The sequence below is a fragment of the Pongo abelii genome, chromosome 2 (genome assembly GCF_028885655.2).
Source record: "Pongo abelii isolate AG06213 chromosome 2, NHGRI_mPonAbe1-v2.0_pri, whole genome shotgun sequence".
In the NCBI taxonomy this organism is placed as follows: Eukaryota; Metazoa; Chordata; class Mammalia; order Primates; family Hominidae; genus Pongo; species Pongo abelii.
In genome coordinates this window covers 23,236,102-23,249,872 of record NC_085928.1, presented here as the reverse complement: position 1 = coordinate 23,249,872, position 13,771 = coordinate 23,236,102, and the positions used below count along the sequence as shown (strand labels likewise).

Below are 13,771 nucleotides of genomic sequence, written 5' to 3'. Positions count from 1 at the left end.
GTTTCTTCTCTTTGTTTTTTTCAGCAACAGATACAAGACAAACTAAAATAGGTTAATTCAATTAATGTGTTTTGGGTGCAAATCCCAGTTTGGTATTATCAAAGGCATATTTTCACATTTAACTATATTATCATTTCAGGGATTACTTAATTTTCATTTTCATTTCTATTTCATCCTTTCTTTTCTGGCAGGGAAGCCTAAGCTCATTTGTAAAATTTTTCTGTCCTATGGGCATACAATTATATTTTATCCAGAACAGAAGTGCACCAAAAGAGCTGAAAGTTAAAGGAAATGTTCAGTAGATGAGACCTATAATACTGGTTCTGATTAATTAATATAATCACTCTATTAATTATCTATGTTTAAAATTCAAATTTATCTATGTTGGCTTATTGAGCATTCTTAAAGAAAACATACTTGTAATATCCTGCAACCACGAGGTGGAAAGGGTCAACAAATGCTTCCAATTATATCCCAATTATTTTAGGAATGGTTTACTTCACCTTCTGCTCCCTCTACCCACTCACCCTAATAGTGGTCTGCTCCTTACTTAAAAGGGGAAAAACACAAAGATTTCCTGCAGTTTGAGAATCAACTTGGGAGAAATAGAAAAACAGGTGTCTGAGTTGAGCAGAGCTGAGTTTAGTCCTGTCTCAGCCATTTACTAGCTATTTAAAGTTAGAAATTAACCTTCTGAGCCTTGGGCTTGCTCTTTTAATCTAGACCTGGATATTCATGATTCCAGTGTTCATTTAATGGATGTGTATTTGTATGTGTGGCCATATCCATAGTTCTCTAATAAAGACCTGGCCGATGCTACGGAGAGAATTTAGATGGATTGTGCTCTCAACATGCAGTCATCCAGCACAATGCTTTTGTCCATCTACGACACTAAATTTCAATTGTATACTTGGCTTATATTATCTGGAGATCATTACGAAAATTTTCTGTAACTCTTGATTTATTTAGGTCACAAGTAAAGTTATGTGAAAGTACCATGGACTATAATAGTATATTTGGCATCTCAACACACATAGATTCACAGAAAAGTTGGATGATACCAATGTCAGTTTTTAGTTCTGCAGTCCATCTGCAGAGTTAGTGACTGTTGGTTACCTATTCTATGCCTCAACTTTGTCATCTATAATGAGAAGTTTCAGTAGTTTAAAAAAGTATGACAGAAAATGATTCATAATTCCATGAAATTCATAAAAAGTACCAAGGTGCTAAGGCTACAAGTATTCTAAAAACAGAGGACAGGATAAACTTTGTCAAATACCGAGGGAAAAAATAATTAACATGTTAGCATATGTCTTAGTCTGTTTTCTGTCGCTTATAACAGAATACTTGAAACTCAGCAATTTATAAGAAAGGAAATTTATCTCTTATAGTTGGAGGCTGGGAAGTCCAAGGTTGAGGGAGCAAAACTGGTGAAAGCCTTCTTGCTGTGACAACTCTCTAGAGTCCTGAGACAACGTAGGACATCACATGGCAAGGGGGCAGACCGCGCTAGCGCAGGTCTCTCTTTATCTTTCTATAAAGCTACCAGTCCCACTCCCATGATAACCCAGTAATTCATTAACCCAAGGAAAGACTCATCCATTCATGGGCCCTCATGACCCACCTCTTAAAGGCCCCAGCTCTCAATACTGCCACATTGGGGCTTAACTTTCAACATGAGTTTTAGAGGGGACAAAAATTCAAACCATAGCAGTGTGTAAATAAGCCTTCCATAGATATTTACTACTGAAAAATAAAATTACTCTCTATAGTAGGTTGAATGTTGACTAGAGTCCCCAAAATTTCATGTTCATCTGGAACCTCAGACTGTAACATTCCTGGGAGATAAGGTCCTTGCAGATGCAACTAATTAAGAATCATGAGATAAAATCATCCTGGATTTAAGGTGGGCCCTAAATCCAATAACTGATATGCTTTTAATAGGAGGAGAGGACATAGAGAGACACATACAGAGGGGAAGGTCCTGTAAAGATGAAGGCAGAGTTTGACGTGATAGTGCCAAAAGCCAAAGAATAAATGGGACCATCAGAAGGTGGAAGAGCCAGGGAAAGATTTTCGCTGTGAGCCTTCAGAGGGAATGTGGCCCTGCTGCATTTTGATTTCTGATTTCTAGCCTCCAGAACTGTGAGAGAATAAATTTCTGTCATTTTTAAGTCACCCCGTTTATCATAATTTACTACAGCAGCCATAGGTAACTAGTACACTTTCCCTGTACTCTCTAGGACTAAAACAGAGGAAGAAACACAGCAGTTTTATAAGTGTAAATAGTGATCTCAAAGCCCCCAACTGATAGGAGCACATAAGGACAAATAAAAATCAGTGAGAAAACTTAGAGATTGCAGTGATGGTTTCTGGTAGTAGTAAGCCTCAAACGAAATGTACTGCCCTCTATTTGGAGTTGTTCCCTCTTAAATCAAATGCAGATGCCCTCCAAAAGTGATACAACATCTTCTGATCCAATCCTTTCAAGCAAGCCAGAAACTGATCTTAAAGCGGAATTTGTCATTAAAAAAAAAGAAAAGAAAAGAAAATTAATAGGCTGGGTGCAGTGGCTCATGCCTGTAAATCCAGCACTTTGGGAGGCTGAGGCAGGAGGACTGCTGGAGCCCAGGAGTTTGAGACCAGCATGGGCAACACAGTGAGACCCCCATTTCTACAAAAAACAAAATTTAAACATCTGCTGAGCATGGTGGTGCACACCTGTAGTCCCAGCTACTGGGAAGCTGAGATGGGAGGATTGCCTGGGAGGTTGAGACTGCAGTGAGCCATGATCACGCCACTGCACTCCAGCCTGGGTGACAAAGTGAGGCCTTTATATTTTTAAAAATCCAAGTGGTATATTGATGTAAATAATTAATATCTTACTATGATATATGATCAATAGCAAAAGTATTCTGGAAATTACTTAACTGGACATAAATCAGTTCTCAAATAAAAAATTATTTATGTTCCTGAAGAACTTGATTCAGAAAGTAAATATACCTATTTTTCATCAATGGAAATTTAAATATAATATCAGTAACAAATTTACACAGAGGAAAATCAATTTGATTTTGGTCTAGACTATATACTATCATGAGACTTGGCAAAGACCCTGATAAGTATACAGATCATGGCTTGAGGCATCAGACAAGCATGATTAAAGATTATGTTTAAATTGTCCCCTGATATACAAAATTAACCATTTCTTAAGTAATACTAAACTCAGCTATCCTATTTGCTACACAAATTTAAGCCATTGTAAAAGCAACATTTTAGTTAATTTTCAATATCTCTATTTTCTGTGCATATTGTTATGTACTTACACTTAAATCTTAAATTTCAGATAGTCCTACCTTATTTAATTTTTTTACTTTTAAAAAGTCATAACCTGTGGTATAATCTTCTTTTGGTATGCTTAACAAAATATAAGAATGAAATATAGTGTAAAAAGTTCAAATACTTTTAAAACTATATTTTTAAATAGCTTAAGAAATATATTTTGAAAATATATTTTACACAAATATGAACGTGTGAAATATCTATTCACACATTTTTACCCTAATGCACAGAAATACTTTCATTTAGGAAAATAGAAGTTGTATTCATAATTTCCCTTAAAGACTCTCAAAACCATAAGGATGATACATGCAGATATTAACTATTAGATATTACATGTTTAAAGCAGGAAAGAATGAAAACATTAACGTCCTAGGAAACTGCAATATTAAATTCTTTTTCTTTTGGTTTTTTAATTTAAGAGGTGTGCACTAATTACTATTAGTAATTAATTAGTCACCAAATTTTCTAAAGGTGGGAACAAAAGGTTCTTACAACTCAGAGATGAATCTATTTACATTTGACTTTTTTCTCAGACACTGGTCTCCTAACACTTTATAAGTTCAATAAGATGTGAATATAGATAATTAGGGTATTCCTATATAATCAGGTAGAAAGTGAATACATTTGTGTCAGTAGCTACACTAATTTGCATTAAATGAATGAGTGAATAAAAAATAAATCATAAAAAGGCACTGTTTGGGATTGGTATAAAACATTTACTTTTAATATATAAATTATTAATATTAAGCAGTTATATTACAAATGACAGAGGTGCAATGATTGAGGTGCAAATAACCCAACAGTAAATATTAGCCATGACTAGGTTATAGGGTGTTTCTGGAATTCTTGCTTCTTTTTAGATTAGTACAATGCTCTACTCAAGGTGTAGAGTAAATCTGCAATAGCTAGAGCAAATAATAAGTGGTAGAAAAAAAAGGATCTATACAGAAGACCATATTTTATTACATGGTTTCAGAACAGCATTATGATTATGATGATTAATGAGAGGAGGAAGAAGAAGAGATGTTTTTAATTTTCAAGTGCTTTGGTATGTTGTCATCTCTAATTTACAGATGAGGAAACTGAGCATAAAAGCACACGAAGGGCTGCCTATATCTCATAGCCAATAAGTGATAACAGAGAAACTTAAATCCCTCTCTTCTATTTCTAAACCCTGTACTCTTTCTACTCTATTATATTGTCTCTTTATTCCCTGAAACCACAGATATGTATTAACAGTAAAATTCTTAAATACTGCAGTTAAAATAGAAATTCCTCCAAGCCAGTGTTGAAAGCACCACAGTATTTATAAAAATAAAAATCAGCTTCTTAAAAAATTATTGTTCTTCAATAAATTTAAAAAGAACAAAATCTTTTTTGAGTTCCCCTATATTCCTCATACAGAATCTTGGCAGTGATAATCTGCACTCAAAACTGTGAAGTAAATTGAGTATATGAATAAAAACAATAAGAACCTACAGAGACACATGGGAGATCTAATTCGGATAGGATGGTCTGAGTAGTGTAGGGACATGGATGAAGCTAGAAACCATCATTCTGAGCAAACTGTCACAAGGACAGAAAACAAAACACCGCATGTCCTCACTCATAGGTGGGAATTGAACAATGAGAACACTTGGACACAGGGTGGGGAACATCATACACCGGGCCTGTCGTGGGGTGGGGAGAGGGGGGAGGGATTGCATTAGGAGATATACTTAATGTAAATGACAAGTTAAGGGATGCAGCACACCAACATGGCATATGCTGCACATTGTGCACATGTACCCTAGAACTTAAAGTATAATAAAAAAGAAGAAAAATAATATTATCACATTTCACAGAGTTTACAGTCTGGCAGAGGAGAAAAACATTAAACTAATAATTACATAACCACTTATTTATTTACACCTGAGGTCTATTCGTTATCTTTGACTATGCCATATAATTCCAATCTTAACTCACTTGTACCCATTACTTAGCTTGGCAATGCTTGATGTTCTCCTTTCTATTTCCTTATGTCCTATGCTTCATGTTTTTTTCAAGGCCCAGCTTAAGTTCAGCCTCTTCCCAGCAGTTCACAGAGATCTCTGCCTCCACTAAATATCTTTAGCACTTAATGATTTTTTTTCAACAATGGCAAATGGGTTTCCTATTACATGAAACTTCCAGCAATTGGTAATGGTTGTCTAAAGTATTGTCTTCAGAGGGACTCTGAGGTCAAGTTTTGGTGTAGTGACAGAGACAGCCATAATGGATTAGTGTTGTTTCATGGACAGTGAAGGGGAGACAGGGGATGCTGAATTCAGAACATTGACTTCATAACTAGACTGCCTAACTTAAAAAAAAACACACAGCATTTATTTTACAACAAATCCAGGTCTAAGCATGCAATTTGACACTGAGAGTGCCTTATTTTATTTTTTAAAAAACCCGTATCATGTCTCCTCAAGTATCATAAGATTCTTGCATGTAATACTTCTCTATGCTCACAGCATGTAGTCATGCCTTGCAACACAGGCATCTGCTGATGACAATAAATTACCATTTTAGAATTCACTCTTATTACTATTATTTGTGAATTCCATTTATATCATAGCTTCTCTCAAAATGTTATCAATATTAAACCCATTTTAGAAAAACTTTGTAACATAAGCTATAAAATGTAAGTAAATATGTTGTCTTTATCATGACCAGATACAAATTCAGCATTAGGATATTGATAACACTTAATGATAAATACATACCTGCCAAATAATAAAATGAAACAAAGAGAAGATAACTACTTTTTAAATGAGTTTAAACATTTTTAAAAAATCCAGCCAGGCGTGGGGGCTCACGCCTGTAATCCTAACACTTTGGGAGGCCCAGGAGGGTGGATTGCCTGAGCTCAGGAGTTTGAGATGAGCCTGGGCAACACAGTGAAACCTCGTCTCTACTAAAATACAAAAAATTAGCCGGGTGTGGTGGCAGGCGCCTGTAGTCCCAGCTACTCAGAAGGCTGAGGCAGGAGAATTGTTTGAACCCAGGAAGTGGAGGTTGCAGTGAGCCGAGATTGCGTCACTGCACTCCAGCTTGGGCGACAGAGCGAGACTCTGTCTCCAAAAAAAAAAAATATCCAAATCTGTGTATTTCAAAATATATTTTACATACTTATTATGTCCTAAAATTTGTACCTCTCTTTTAGTTTACTTCATTTTCCTGCATATAGCAAGTGTTGAAGAAATCCACGGCGGTTAGTTTAGACCTTACGTTAGAGAGATAGCTCCATTTTACATTCCCTCTTGCTAAGGAAGTGTATTCATCATATTCCATAACAGCTCACAGTTTCTTATACATTAACTGCTTATTCTCTGTGCCAATAAGACTGTGCTGGAACAGCAAATGAATTTGGTGCATTCATTTAAATGATTCTGCAAACCACAGGCTACCCAGTTGTCTAATGATAAGAGAGCCCCAAAGCCACCTGATCACCATTATACTCCCTTAATTCTTTGGATTTGCATGGTCAGTACTGTCAGGATCTGAATACGGAGAAGAATGAGAAGTAAAAGTATACCTCAGACCTAATCATGAAAAGGGATTTTATTAATTTTGGCACCAGTGATGATGTGGCTAGGTTGGAAAGGGAATGGGTTATAAGATCTGGAGTGCTTTATCTGCTCCAAGACCAATGCTGGTTTTGGCACTTCTCTCACTCTAGTGAGTTGCAAAAAAACAAGCAGGTGCTAGCAATCTGAGAGACCACATGCCAGCTACAGCTGCTTCAAACTGATTCAATTACATCTGCCTGAATAGTCCCAGGACATCAAACTAGTTGAAGAGATCTATAGGTTGCAAGGAGACTTTGTCTATCCTGATGTACAACTGTCTCTGAGATAATGACCTGCAAATTTCCAGGTTGTGATATAAAGTGATCATTCCATCACCAGGCATAAGAGAAAAGATGGGGGAATGCGATGTTTTATTCACTTTAAAATTAAAAATTGGTTGTAGAAAGCACAAAAGGCCTCTTTGAATTTAAATCTGAAAGTCACTGAGGCCTTATGGATACCTTGAAACAGCCCAATTTTGTGAGAACATTTCTCAAATCATTGGGTACAGCACATTTACAGAACATGCTCTTGGGATCCGGACTTCGCTCCAAACCTTGTTTGTACAAAAAGGGGCCAAGCAGCTGGGAAATTCTGGAGTGGAGTGTGTCCTCATTAGTTCCCATCTGCCACCAGAACTCAGCTCATGGCAAGTTTGGCTAAGTCCTGGTGTACTCAGGTCCAAATGTGGGTCAGTTTTAATTACACTATACAGAATTCAGTGTGCAGTTTTAAAATCCTTATTATACAGCACAGAGGAATGGGCAGCGCTCCAGCTAATCAATTTTTTAAAAGTACATATATAAAAATTTTAAACCAGGCTAGACAGACAGTGGGTGGAAAAAAAATCTTTAAATGAGTACAAGGGTTACTTAAGAGAATTATTAGTGAAAGTGGGTCATGAACAAGTTCTGCTTTAAAACTTCAAAGTGAGAAACAAACTGTTTTCATTGGTAAGTTGGGAAACTTATGTAAGGTACACGATGTGCCTTGCTCTTTAGTGTGAATAACAATAAGCCTGTGGCCAGGATATAGAACATACCTACAAGTGAACTGGCTTTCATGTAAGCAGAAATGTTCCCAATTTTGTGACTCTTCACTCCATCTCCTTTCGATGTTTATCACTTATGGCAAAGATTGGATAAAAGAAAAAAATCACAAGCTACCCGGTAAATAGTGAAAAAATAAAGATGAGGAAGGGGAGGGAGTGAGAGAAAAGGAGAGTAGAAAGCACATGTGCTGAGTAGCAGACTCTGGGCATGACTTGTCTCTCAGTGCCATCCATACAAATGGGGGCCAGAATCAGCCCTTGCAGTCTATGTTCAGATTCCATCCTGTCCAAAAGCTTTATCAGGTTCAGGAGCGCTAAAACACTAAGCCTTCAAAGACAATTGTCAGGAAAAATTCAGGAGTAAACACGTCGGCAGTCAGTGATTAGGCATTTATGTGCCATTTTTGATAGATGAAATGTCCCTTGACACAAGTCCTAATGACAACAACAACAACAAAACACAAAAACCTTAAATGTTCAAAGTATCTTTGGGCTTTTGACTGAGTTGTTACCAGGTTTATCCATTTAAAATGCAGCATGGGATGCTAGGTTCAAATACCAGCATTGAATATTTACAAGCTATATGACTTTGGACAAATTGCTTATCCTCTCCGACATTTTGTTTTCTCACCTGCAAAATGGGGGAAATAACATCTTCCTCATAGCGCTGTTGCAAGGATCATAAAACATATATGCACACATATATTGGATATTACATATCTATATATACATGCATGCATATATATATATATACACTCACATAAATGTGCATATGTATATATATAGCATCTGGAACATGAAAGTCACCAATAAATGTTAACTATCATTAACCCAGTTACGATGAACTAAATTTTGTTCCCCAACCCCTCCAAAAAAAAACATGTGTTGGAGTTCTAACCCCAAGTACTTCCAGATGTGATCTTACTTGGACATAGGTCTCTAAAGAGGTAATCGAGTTAAAATAGCACAATTAGGGTGGGCCTGAATTCAATATGACTGATGTCCTTATGAAAGGAGAGAAACCTGGGAGAGACAGATACTTATAGAGGGAAGACAACATGGACAGACATAGGAAGGAGATGGCCATCTATATGTCAAGGAGAAAGGCTGGAACAGATCCTTCCCTCACAGCCTTCAGAAGAACCAACCTGGCTAATAAACCTTGATTTCAGACTTCTGAACTGTGAGAAAACAAATTTCTGTTTAAGCCACCAAGTTTGTGGTCCTTTGTAATATTCCCAACTAAATAAAAATTCCATTAATCATCAATATTTACCTTGATTCATCATGGTCGAAACTATACATTTGATATTAGGCAGGTCTGTATTACCTCTGGTGAGTAATAATCAATTCTATATATATTATCTAGTGATGTTTTCATTATTTTAAAAGAATCCTTTTCTAATTGCTGTTCAAGAAGATACTGCTGCAATATAAACAGCCTGGCAGAGGAAAATGGTTTACTATAATTAAGATCATCTAGTTATTATTAAAGATAATTAAGAGAAAATCATACATATAAATTCATAAATCCACTTTTCTACTGTTGAGTTTGCATAGAAGGAAATCAGAAAATCTTACCACACTAATTTCCTTCTCAAGAAAAAATAAAACCTTACATAGCGATTTATGCACTGACAACTATGCTCACTAAACCTGAGGCGGTTTAGATTACCAACAGGACCACTTTTAAGTCATTTTGATGCATGTGAAAGTAACTCATCAAGCATGCGTTCTTCGTCGTTTGCAAGGGACTGCTTTTAAGGGTATCTGACTCAAGAAGAGGGATGAGAGTTCTCTGGGTTGTGTCAACAGGCTTTCTATTGCAAGACACACCTCCATAATCAACAGACATTGAAGTGAATGTGAGCATCCCCATCTTAAGTTTTTCTTTAAACAGCCCTAGCCTTCTATAGAAATGTAGCATGTGTAGTTAGAAATTATGAGTCTAATTATGTTGAACTGAGATAAGCAACAGATATCACAAGAGCCATAATTGGACCAAAGTTAACTTTCTTAATGTATGTGTCCCACACTTCCTTGAAATTCCTATACTACTCATTATAAAAATTTTTATATTTTGTCAAGAGAAGAGAGGAAAAAATAATACATAGAGACTACTATGCAATAATACATAGGTGGTAGTGGTGCACAAAATAAAGTATTTTGTATACCTAATTTACTTTAATCCACATATCCACCATTAAAAAGGTAGGTGTTGTTACCACCATACTATACATAGGAAAGCTTGAGGCTTAGTACAGCTACTGAATAATGGAGCTAGACTTTTGGTAAAGGTCAGTGGGAGGGAATCCAAAGCTCCTAAATTCAAACTCAAGCATGAGATTTACAATCCAGATATCCTAAGTGCATCACTGGGTTCCAAAATGCTGATTTATTTAAGGTATTCACAGGCGTGTTGAAAGCATTTGAACTCACATAAGCAGTAGATGTGTTCTTGCTAAACCTAACTCAACTTATTCTCCTTATGAGAAAATCAATGCTATTCACAAACACAACCTAAAAGGCTTTATTCAATTTAAATGAAATTAATCTTTATTATAAGAACACATGAAAATGGAATTACCATACAATCTAGCAATTCCACTTCTGGGTATATACTCAAAAGCATTCAAAGCAGGTTCTCAAAGAGATAGTTGTACACCTATATTCATAGCCAAATTGTTCATAATAATTAAAACATGGAAGCAATCCAAGTGTCCACTGATGAATGAATGGACAGGCAAAATGTGGTATATACATGCAATTAATTATTATTCAGCCATAAAAACAACGAAATGCTGACATGTACTACCACATGGATGAATGCTGAGGACATTACACTAAGTGAAATAAGCCAAACATGAGAAAAGAAATACTATATGATTCCACTTATATGACTACACAGAGAAGTCAAAATGACAGAGACAGACACTAGAATGGTGGCTGCCAGAGGCTGGGGGTGGGAGTGCAGAGGGAAATGGGAAGTTATATTTTAATGGGTATAGTATTTTAGTTTTACAATATGAAAGTGTTATATACAGATGTATTGTGGTGACGGCTGTGCAAGCATTATAAATGTATTTAATACCATTGAACTGTATACCAAAAAATAGTTAAGATAGTAAACTTCATGTTATGTGTATTTTTCCCGAATACAAAAATTGGGGGAAAATAATAAAAATATCACATGAAGGTCTTTTAGATTCAGTACATTGCCTCATGATTTTTATAATATCTTCTAAGGCCAGGGAGGCAGAGGTAACTTTGTATAGAACCTTTGAGTACAATCTATGTGATAATGCCCAACCAGGATCCCTGCTCCCAGGCAATTACATGTTCTTTTTTCAGAGTCTAAACTGCAGTAGTGGTGATGGTGGTGGAACTGGTAGTGATAGAAATGACAGTAGTACAGCTAAGATTTCTTCAGTACTTGCTATGTGCCTACCAGTGGACTAAGAATCTTACATGTAGTGTGTTATTAACTCTCAGACAACAGATACTATTATTTTCCCAGTTTTACAAATGAGTAAACAAGGGAACAGAAAGATTAGGTAACTTGATTAAGACCATACTAATAATAAGTGGTGAAGTCAAAAAGAACTCTATTGATATATCTTTGTCTCTCACTAGCCTGTATCCTCTTGAGAACAAAGATTTTGTTGTATTCATCTAGCCTAGCACAATTTCTAGCAAACAGCAGACATACATTCACCATGCAGAATAAAAGGAAATGAGGAAAGGAGAGAGGGAAAGAAGGGGGAAAAAAGAAATTATATCTAGTCATGCTATGTTCTCAAAAATTTCTTTCTTTATTTCCTTAACCCTGAAATCGCAGGGGAACCTGCAATAATGCTCAGGAATCCTAGGGCATAGGAATTCCTCCCTCTTGGAGATTCCAGGCTAATTCCTGACACAGAACCCTCAAAAAGCTGCTAATATCTGTCTAGTTTAATGATTAATATTCTAGCAAATATATATTCTTGGCTCATCTCTTCATTTCTAATATTGAGACTAACAGAGAGAGTTCAATCTACCACACTAAGGTTCACTGGAAAAAACTGATGTCCTTGATACTGGCCTCTTGCACACTGGTGTGAACTGAGGTAAAAGAAAAACTGTTCCCAGAGGAAAGGTAGTTCCATGCCTAAAAGTACATGTGTCATAAACCAGTGGTACTAAAATTTGAGAAGCCTAAACAAAAGGTTTTAATGCAATAGATACTGGCTTATGATGTAAACTGTGCCAATCTTACGTGACAGGCTTATGCCACACAAAACGGAACATTAGAATGATCTATCTAAAGCAAGTCTTAATTGCTCTATTTTGACTCTACTCTTGCTTGGCTTTACCTCTATTTATAGTTAAAATTTAGTGAGTCATAGAGACCATAATTATAAATATGTATACAGTAAACACAGGGCCCATTACTTTTGCTTAGAAAAATAATTACAGATTTTTTAATATTCTGATCTTAACTGACCCAAAGGAATTAAACACACATTTTATTTTTGTGTTTTAGTGAGATAGAGATAGGGAGGGAGAGAGCATAAGTCAGTGCTCAGGAAAGATGAGGCATTAACCATATAACATAGAAGATTTGTTTATTTATATGCTGCAAAGTATTTCCAAGGTGACAAGTAACTTAGCCATTAATGCCTCAGCCTTATGTGTATAATGGGAATAACATACAGACTTCTTGTAGTAAGTAAAAGTTAGTTTAAAGCATATTGCAAATAGTGTTATTTCAATTCTTCATTAAAATAGTCAAAGAGGATCAATTCTTATACATTAATTTCTCATTTTAAGGACAGAATTTATCAGTATTCTCATATCTATGTAACTGGCAGTATGAGAACTAAAGTAAGTTCATCAAGACTCACCTAAACTGTATAACAAGTAATAAGATTTTAGGACACAATCCCTCTATTTCTAATACAACTCCAAAAATGTTTTATTCATAAATGCATTCATTCAACATTTACTGATCAACTACTATGTACAAGGCATTGTATAAGAGGCTGTGGCAATCCTCTACTTACCTTTGTACTGTGTTTCCTACTTCCAAGGAGGTTAAATTCATACCAAAGTTATTTGTTAAAAATACAAAAAAGGATTCCAAATGGGCCAATAAAAGGAAAAGATACACCAACTCTAAGACTTCAGATTTATGTTACTAAATACCGACGGAAACTCCTCAGCATTTAAAATACATTAAGGAGAGTAATGCAAGTCATTTGAATGTTTTCAATATTAGAAATTTCAGCCTACTGAATAAATTAGTTATCTTTAATATTGAGTTGCAGCTTTTTATTGCATTTATAGAACTTTACCTATTAGTAAAATATGCAATCTATAATAGCTTGTCTATATCAAAACTATAGATATCTTTCAGAAAACATACAAAGCCATAACCAAAATAAATTTAATATCATTACCAGTAACATTTGTGAAAAAACACCAAGCATCTAGCATTTGTTAAATTAAAAAATAATATTCCATAAAATCTACATCTGGATTTTAGCCCCTCTTTTAGAATTACTATTTAATCTTCACTTTTTTTCTCTCTCACTTCTACCCCAACAGCAACAGAAACACATGCACAAATTAAGAAATTATCTTACAATATACACTTAAATTTTCTGAATATGCCCCATGTGTCCACTAATAGCCAAATGCTTTCAAATCTGTTCAGCTAAATGGATCAATAACTACATCCAGCCTCACACAGTGGGGCTGCCAACACGGTGAAATTGAGCCAAACACAAAATGTCTCTACCAGGAC

General features: G+C 35.6%; 1 protein-coding gene across 18 annotated transcripts in view; it reads right to left on the bottom strand.

The window, feature by feature from the left end:
• ZBTB20 (zinc finger and BTB domain containing 20) overlaps nucleotides 1-13,771 on the bottom strand; it is an 841,831-nt gene that overhangs the window by 570,877 nt on the left and 257,183 nt on the right. The window lies entirely within an intron of this gene.